We start from the raw sequence: 10,198 nt of genomic DNA on the forward strand, positions 1-10,198 counted from the left end.
TGAACATGCATGAAGGTTCCATGTTCACTGCCGTCAAAACAGCAGCCTTGAAATGTTACAGCTTAAATATTTTGTCTTAATATCGCACCTTAAACTTTGACCATCACAGTCTGTAATGTGAAATGAGCTGTCATCTGTGTGCTATCGGTGGCTTAAGTAGGAATGGTTTATTTTATATTTTAAATCTAGTGGAGTCTGCAGGGTCTTTTATTTTGAAAAATGGCTAGATTGTCTTCCCGTCGCTTGTCTCCTGCATTTGATGTTAAAAGAAGCCATCAATCCGCCAAAATTAATAACAAGCAAATGTCTCTGGAGAGCTTCTTTTAAAAGAGAGACGGACTTGATGCTGACAGAAGCAAAAGTAGGAAAAATATTTGGCAGTAACAAGTAATTTTCTTAGTTTAGGACTCTAAACAGGTTGCATCTTTTTCTGAATGTTCTTAAAGAAAATATTAGAACTTTTACTGAGATATATATATATATATATATATATATATATATATAGACTCAGTTTAGATATATTTTTAGGATTTTTTGTCAAGATTTTTATTCATTTTTTTTAAATATTTACAGTTTTAATCTTTTAAAGCTTTTATTTTTATTTGTTACTAAATTTGAGGATTTTTTTTCCTAAAAATTTTAAGGAATTTTTGCAATATTCTGACTGAAAATTTTGCAATTTTTTATAAATTGTTAGCTGAATTTTTGGATTTTTTTCCAGACAAGGAAACAACATTTTTTTGGTGCCCATGAATGAAGACAAAAGGAGGATTAAGTGATGTAACTGTCCAGAGGATTGTGGGCCAGAAAAAAACATGCGAGCTCACAGACTGTACAATCTGATCAGACGTAGTAGGACGTCCAGGGATCTTTGACATACCATGTGTTGGGATTCTAAATTTCTTTCTGGCTACCATATAATATAGTAGTTTGGATATTGGAGCACATTCTGGTGTATGTATGGATCTGTGTCTAACCCCCCTTATTTCATGACACTGACACAGTGACAGGAAGATTTCCTTGGTCTCTGCAGCCTCGGCAGACAGATGATGGTTGTAGATCTAACACACACACACACACTCACACACACGGAGGCTGTATGGAGATAGGAAGGTGGCTGACATTTGTGGTGGCTCGGGTGAGGACACGGCCTTTTCTCCTCATTTCTCGTGGCCAATCACCCAGACTGAAAAGGGAAAGGAAGATAAGGCCTTTTGTTTGGCCTGACAATGTCCTACTGATACTGCCATGGGAGACCATTCATTGTGTGAGACGGTGTGTGTGTGTGTTGGGTCTATCCCCGGCCTTTTAAGACAGGAAACCCCTCTGAGAAGTCATCATTACAGCAGGCCGTTTACAGAGCCGCCGTCTCTGAGGGTCACACACATGATCATAGAGCCTACATGCAGCTTAACAAGATGCCGGGGAAGGTTCGTCCTACAGCTGCTCAGGCTCTGCAGGAATTCATGCTCCTGTACGACGGTCAATCATTCCCTGCATGGTTGAGAAAGTAAAGTCCACTTGGTAGCTTTTTATTTTTAAATATTTGTCAGTGATGGTGTTCGCTTAACTGTCACCAGGATGAATGTGTTGACAGAGTTCCATGTGGCGCTAAACAGCTCTGGAAGAAGACGGTAATTGCCACACTTTTGTTTTCAAGGTTGAACTTTAATTCCTAATCCCAACAGAGTTTGAGTTCACTCTTCACACAGTTTACATAAAGAATCTGGTCAGGAGGATGCTTAACGAGTGATTTCAGGAATGTTTCAGTTTCAGGATGAACAGATTTAAACTTCATCGCTGAAAGGGTTATAATTAAGCAGCCTTCTTCCTAAACTGAACCAAAATGAAACTATGGCTGCATGTTACTAATTAACAATCAATTTTAGTCATTTTGTGTCTCAATTTTGTTGTTTTCTGTTGTGTTTTTGTCATTTTGTGTCTTGATTTTGTCATGTTGCATCTCGGTTCTGTCATTTCATGTCTGTTTTGTCGTTTCATGTCCCGTTTCTGTAATTTCGTGTCTCGTTTTTATCATTTTGCATCTCAGTTTTGTCAATTTGTGTCTCAATTTTGTTGTTTCCTGTCTTGTTTTGTCATTTTGCATCTCGGTTTTGTCAATTTGTGTCTCGATTTTGTTGTTTCCTGTTTTGTTTTGTGATTTTGCGTCTCGGTTTTGTCAATTTGTGTCTCAATTTTGTTGTTTCCTGTCTTGTTTTGTCATTTTGCATCTCGGTTTTGTCAATTTGTGTCTCAATTTTGTTGTTTCCTGTCTCGTTTTTGTCATTTTGTGTCTCGTTTTTGTTGTTTTCTGTCATGTTTTTGTCATTTTGTGTCTTGATTTTGTAATTTCAAAAAGTCCCACAATTATACATTGACCCAGATGTTGATCATGGAAGCAGTAGTTTGTGCTCATTCACTTACTGTACTTTCATACCATCTGCCAGAAAGAAACATACGAGGCAGTGTTTTGGAAAGCTTTTTGTTAAACACAACTTAGTTTGCTTGCCATCACAGATGCTTTTATTTTTCTTTGGGTCGGAGTCGGAGCACATACCGTGTCATACATGCACTAGAAAACAGCGGCGAGTTAACAGGTTTGACTTAATCCTACTACCAACTACAGTACTTCACAGGCTTGGGGAGACCGTGTTAGCTCGGTGTCATTAGATAGCTGGATCTCGCTTTGTTACCAGTAAATGGTGTTAAGATAGTGTCAGGTGGGAGAGGGGAATGCACTCATTTAAGATGATATCACTCCCAGAAAAAGGGGCAGCAGCAGCAGCAGCCAAATGCGGCAGGATTGATAATTTTGTCAAATTACCTGTAGCACTTTGAGGCCTTGCTGTCAGCTGCCGAACATCTTAAAGAAGATCCCGCTATAATATATGAAACCATCTTCATAATGTATCAAAATTGAATGGCTGGAATGCCACTTAAGGTAGTGGTGGTGTAATTGGTACTCAAAAAATCTTAATAGTATCATATATCTTGAGCTGGGCTTTTAAAAGGATCTATTGTAAGATCTTACCTTGATCTCTTCTCTCTCTCTCTCTCTCTCTCTCTCTCACACACACACACACACACACACACACACACACACACACACACACACACACACACACACACACACACACACACACACACACACACACACAGAGGGTAATGCATTCAAGCCATCATTTCATCTTGGAATTCCCAAGCGTATCGGGACACCACATGCTATAATGATCGTCTGTAAATGGCTTGGTTGGACTGCTAACTTGTGTAAATAGTGCAGGCAGAGACTAATGTACTGTCTTGTAATGGGGGGAATTACCCGCCTATTACAGAAAGACCCTCCGAGAGGGGAGGAGAGGAGGAAGAAGGAGCTGAAAAAAGCATGTGGAAGATAGGATGGAGGTGGAAAAAGGGAGGAAGGTGATGAGGAAGATAAAAGGAAAGCTGAGAAGGAAAGGAAAGAGTAAAAGTGTGAAACTTTAAATGTTGACAAAGTGAAGTGGAAGCAGTTAAGTTGCATATCGTGATGAATAGATTGTTTATGCTGCTGAACTTTATCCTTTTGTTGGCTTCAATATATGGTTGATTGATCCAAATAAGCCTCATCAGTCTGCACAAATGATCATCCACACAATAGAACAATATTATCACGGTGAGTCTTTTTGTAATTTACTGATGACACTGAAGTCGCTGCAGTGTTTTAACCCTCATGTCATCCTGCAGGTCAGATTAACCCGTTTTAAAGTTTGAAAATGTGGGGGGAAAAAAACAAATACTTTCTCAGTGAAAACTTCAGCATTTTGGGGATTTTTTTAAAACATTTTTTGGTGGGGAAAAAAATGTTTAAAAAAATGTTTCTTTAAGAACATTCACAAAAAAATCAACCAAAATCCAGCAAATTTCATCCAATCCAAAATCCAGTATTTTAGCAAAAAAAATCCCCCCAAATTTCAGAAAGGTTGCAAAACCTTTAAGAAGAAAATTCCAATAATTACTTAAAAGTTTCCCTTAAGTTTTATTTTTTTAAAAATCGCCCAAATTTGTCAAGAAAATTCTTGTAAATATTTTTAAAAATGAGTAAAAATCTTCCAAAAAAAAATCCTAAACATATCTAAAGGGATTACATATTTATCAGTAAAACTATTAATATTTTCCTTGTGAACATTCACAAAAAAAATCAAACAAAATCCAGTAAAATTTGCTGGATTTTGTTTGGGTTTTTTGTTTGTTTTTTTTGTGAATCTTCTTAAAGAAACATTTTTAACATGTCTTTTTTTCCCCACCAAAAATGTTCAAAGATTTTCCAAAAATGTTGAAAATGTGGACATCAGAAATTTCACTGTGAAAATTTTTATATATTTTTTTTCCCACATTTTCAAACTTTAAAACGGGTCAATTTGACCCGCAGGACGACACGAGGGTTAAGCAGAGGATTAAATGATATTCTGTTTTATTTAATTTCCTATCATTTGCTCTTGTTTGTTTACATGGAGTGACTTTATTGATCTTGATACTTAATGAAATTTATTGTGGTCCAAAGGAGGCTCCATGGGTCCAAGTGTTTTGTGTATAGAAATGGGAGTTCCAGTAAAGGAAGTGTTGATTAAACGGTTGCAAAGAACCATTCATGTTGTTTTGGTAAATTTGGGTCTCGTTCTAAACAAAAATACCCCGTTTAATGAATCTCCTTTTCAGATCTTGATTTTGTTCGCAGACAAAATTCAAGCTTTATAATACTAACGCTGTGTTTATTCATGCTTATTTATAGAAATTAATTGAAAATGTGCGTGGAGTCGGTGGTAATGCACACTAATTTCCTTCAGCTACTGGCGAAGCATAAATTGGCAAACGCTCGCATAATGTGTTCATGTGAATAGACAGTTTAGATCGCTGTTGGTTAACAATATTTGTTTGCCGAGTTATTGTGTTCGCGGAGACAAATATGAGGCATGTCTTTTTATGCAGCTTCATTTCTTGTTAGTTGTTTGCTATTATGTTAACAAGGATCCATTTGATGTCAGCAGGCCTTTTATCTTCAAATGAGCCATTTAAATGTCATTACTGTAGGGGGGGGGGTGTGTGTGTGTGTGTGTGTGTGTGTGTGTGTGTGTGTGTGTGTGTGTGTGTGTGTGTGTGTGTGTGTGTGTGTGTGTGTGTGTGTGTGTGTGTGTGTGTGTGTGTGTGTGTGTGTGTGTGTGTGTGTGTGTGTGTGTGTGTGTGATCATTACGTCTGCAAGGCCCATTCATGTCTCGTCATTTTTTTCCTACAGTGTGAAATTACAAGCATTCAGTCTCTGATGCAGCAGCCGTAGCAATATTCAGTTTGAAATAGTTACTTTTCTATGATATAAATTGAAGCTTTTGTCTCTGTCACTCTCCTCAGTTGTTTACCGCATGAGCAACAGGCTGTAATGATTCAGGAGTCTGGAGACTTGATTCACTCGTCTGGTCGGCATGCATTCTGTACGCTTTAAAGCTGCTGTTGAGTTTCTTTCACTGTGGGTCAGAATGACGACAAATATAGGGGTCATCCCAGAATTGGAGGACATTTGGGCTTCTCTTTTGCCATTTTCTGCTCCATATTCACTAATAGATACCTATCATTTTTATTCCATGTTTTGTTTGCTGTTTGCTAACCCGACTCTAATCACAGTAACAGGGTTGCTAATCCATGCTAATGTTAGCTTTTTGTCAGCAGTAGAAGCTAGATATTTAGCTAGCTGTTACTGCTGACCAAGAGGACAAACTGACTGATGGAAAACGGTCAAAAGAATTTGTGTTATCCTGACAATACGACGTAGAGAAACATAGCTTTGCTCTAGCCATTCTGTAGGAAAAATGTTTGAAGATGTTGACGACAAAAACGAGACGCAAATTGACAAAAACAAGATGCAAAGTGACAAACGAGATGCAAAATGACAAAAACAAGACAGACGATGACAAAAGACAGAAATGAGAAAAACGAGACAGACGATGACAAAAGACAGAAATGACAACAACGAGACGCAAAATGACAAAAACAAGACAGACAATGACAAAAAAGACAGAAATGACAAAAACAAGACGCAAATTGGCAAAAACAAGACGCAAAGTGACAAAAACGAGACAGACGATGACAAAAAAGACAGAAATGACAAAAACGAGACGCAAATTGACAAAAACAAGACATACAATGACAAAAAAGACAGAAATGACAAAAACAAGACGCAAATTGGCAAAAACAAGACGCAAAGTGACAAAAACGAGACAGACGATGACAAAAAAGACAGAAATGACAAAAACGAGACGCAAATTGACAAAAACAAGACCGCAAAGTGACAAACGAGACGCAAAATGACAAAAACAAGACAGACGATGACAAAAGACAGAAATGACAAAAACGAGACGCAAAATGACAAAAATAAGACAGACGATGACAAAAGACAGAAATGACAAAAACGAGACAGACGATGACAAAAAGACAGAAATGACAAAAACAAGACGCAAATTGACAAAAACAAGACAGACGATGACAAAAAAGACAGAAATGACAAAAACGAGACGCAAATTGACAAAAACAAGACAGACGATGACAAAAGACAGAAATGACAAAAACGAGACGCAAAATGACAAAAATAAGACAGACGACAAAAACGAGACAGACGATGACAAAAAAGACAGAAATGACAAAAACGAGACGCAAAATGACAAAAATAAGACAGACGACAAAAACGAGACAGACGATGACAAAAAAGACAGAAATGACAAAAACAAGACGCAAATTGGCAAAAACAAGACGCAAAGTGACAAAAACGAGACAGACGATGACAAAAAAGACAGAAATGACAAAAACGAGACGCAAATTGACAAAAACAAGACATACAATGACAAAAAAGACAGAAATGACAAAAACGAGACGCAAAATGACAAAAACAAGACAGACGATGACAATAGACAGAAATGACAAAAACGAGACGCAAAATGACAAAAACAAGACAGACGATGACAATAGACAGAAATGACAAAAACGAGACAGACGATGACAAAAACGAGACGCATAATGACAAAAGCAAGACAGAAAATGACAAAAACAAGACAGACGATGACAAAAAGACAGAAATGACAAAAACAAGACGCAAAGTGACAAAAACGAGACGCAAAATGACAAAAACAAGACAGACGATGACAAAATAGACAGAAATGACAAAAACAAGACGCAAAGTGACAAAAACGAGACGCAAAATGACAAAAACAAGACAGACGATGACAAAATAGACAGAAATGACAAAAACAAGACGCAAAGTGACAAAAACGAGACGCAAAGTGACAAAAACAAGACAGACGGTGACAAAAAAGACAGAAATGACAACGAGACACAAAGTGACAAAAACGAGACACAAAATACCAAACGAGACAGAAAATGACAAAGCGAAACACAGAAGAACAAAAGCAAGATGACAGAAACGACTTAGAACTTTGTTTGTTTTTGCCAACACTTTTCCACGTGAAACGACAGACTGATAGCGATATTTCCTCCTCATCAGTTGTTTGATAAAATTTTTGAACATGACAAACTTGATTTTGTGGTGCAAGCAGAGGTGATGTTCAGTTGAGAGTAGCTACTTTATTTTATTCACTGTAAACATATTCATTAGTTTGTTTTCTGTTGTTCACATTAAATTACTACTTATGTATAATGCTTTAATCAAGCAAAGTGACATGGGTAAAATCTAAACCATTGTTCTGCTAAATCTTATTAAGAATGAGCAGTTAAATCATTGTCATTATCAATATCCACTGAAACTAACACAGATGATTGTTTTTAAAGCCTGATTGGTCTGAATAGGCAGCATATGTTCCACTAAACTTCTTCGTTTAGAGGGCTAAAGTGTTGACCGCATCATTTCTGCTTTATTGGCTCCAGGCCCGTCTGGTCTAACCTTCACGGAAGCAACACTTTGTCTCTTTGCTGGAGTGGCAGATGAGCTATAGGGCAGCCCTCCCAGTGCACTACTGGTAATTTAGGAAATCCTTACTGGCAGGTTGAGATGACAAGGCCACTGTCTTTGCGGCGCTGCTCTGTAATTTGCTTGTTTTCCACCCCGCCATAGAGCTGACGCACTGCAGGAAGAGGCGAGCCAAGGAGCGTTTTCTCTCGCTCTCTCTCGCCATGCCTTTCCCGTGCTCGCTCGCCCGTTTGCTCCGGGTTTTCTCTCCCCCATTGTTGTCATTGTGCAGCACAGCTCGGCTCTGTGGCCTCCGAGTTAAAAAGAAAAACACAGGCTGCAACCGCCGCAGAAATCAGAGCCTAATGCGTGACAGCGATGAACCGTGTGAGTGAAAGCGGCGCTCTGACAGCCTTCTGAGACACAAACACTGCGTTTATTGAACATTTTCCAAATCCTTCAGCATATTTCCTTCTGAAATACTCCTCTGATTGTAATATGATTAAAAGGTGTCTAAATACAGGCGCACTGTTGGTTCAGTGACGCTGAAATGTCGCTCCTTTTTTAGGTTTTGTGTAGTTTAAGTTTCCTGAAAATGCACACAAAACCCAGATATAAAATAAAAAAACTTCTAGTGAGGTGAGAGCTCATTGCTGCGTTTAATGGTTACAGATTTTAAAGTGTGGTGTCTCTGAATGCATTTAAGGCTTTGATGAATCCAGTCATATCCAGGCTAATCTTGTAAAATTAATTATTAGTATTTTTTTTATGTTTAAATGTGATTGCGTGTTAAAACTGCTGTTTTTTAACTGTATGTACTGCCATGCTTGGCCAGGTCTCTCTTGCAATAGATATTTGAATCTCAGTGGGACAAACTTGGTTAAATAAAGGTAATAATAATAATAAAAAAAATTGTCAAGTGATGTGGACAATATGGAGACCAATAAGTGACATCTGGAACGGATAAACCTCAAAAATCCTGCTGTCAGTGTGAAAATTTTTGGAAAAAAAAAACCAAAAACCTGGAACTAGGGCTGTCCCGAATAGTGGTTTCTGGTCTCCGGATATTCGGGCCCCATTAAAGACAAATATCTGAATATTCGTTCCGCCCCGTAACGTCTGATGGAGGCAACGAATATTCGGATACCAAAATTAATATCCGGATACGAATATTCCAGCCCTACCTGCAACACAACATGAAACTAAAATGCCTTCAAGTATGTTTGATAAATGTGCACCTAAAAGACAACTTTATCCTGTTTATTCAGAAATATTGATTGGCCTTTATTTGAGATGTGTAATCAATCAGAAACTGTCGTAGTTTGGGACATTATAGATCACAGAAGGGTCACTGTTAGAGCCAAAGTAGTGCGTTTTCACTTGTTAGCAGAAATCAGTTTGTTTAAAAATACAAACAATTATCAGAAAATTGCTGAAATATCAGATCTAACGCCCAATGATCAGCCAAATGGATGGTCAATCAACCCCTGAGATGCTCTGTGTAACAAGTCTTTGCCCCTTTGTTGGCCTTTAGCGTTGTGGGGAATTACAGGTCTTCTGTATCCTAAAGCTGCCACTTTAAATTCGTGTTTAAAACCTAAATCCACCCCAGCTCTGGACCTTTACTCTGTGAGGTATATCGTTTTCCTTTCCCGAGCGTTACGGGGGATTCCTTCCCGTCGCTGCATCTAATTTCTTTCCTCTTTTTCTTTTTGTCTCTGAATTAAACTTCAGCTTGAATTGTCATTTGAGAAAAAACAGCGTTGGACACAGGCGGCACTTGTGTATGTACAGTGCTCTGTGTGTGCGTGTGTGTGCGTGTTTGTGTGTCAAAAGAACTTTGACAAACAGCTCCCGTTTACCATGGCGACGCCGTGGCCTGTGTTCTCCCGTCTCTACGGTAACCGAGGCCCTGAGCTCTCTCTTATTGGCTCAGCCACTGAACTCCCAGCTAGAGACAAAGGAGAAGGACCTGGCGCTGGTAATTTCTTATCACCAAATCCCATTAGGCTCAGGGTTTTCAGCTCTTTTTTTTTTTCCTCCTTTTTTTTTCATTAACCCACACAAAGTAAAGTGGAAATCACCATACCCAGTCAGCTCAGCCCCTACTGTGAGCCTGACTAGGCCCCCTAATAACATCACTCTACCCCAGCTCGTGCACTGTGACTACAAGAGAGACTCACAAAAAAGTACATTAATAGAATCCAAAATAAAAAGCTCAGAGTGTGTTTTTTTTCTCACCCGCAATACTTCATTATCCCATTAATTCAGAT

This window comes from Acanthochromis polyacanthus, chromosome 22, assembly GCF_021347895.1.
Source record: "Acanthochromis polyacanthus isolate Apoly-LR-REF ecotype Palm Island chromosome 22, KAUST_Apoly_ChrSc, whole genome shotgun sequence".
Lineage (NCBI taxonomy): Eukaryota > Metazoa > Chordata > Actinopteri > Pomacentridae > Acanthochromis > Acanthochromis polyacanthus.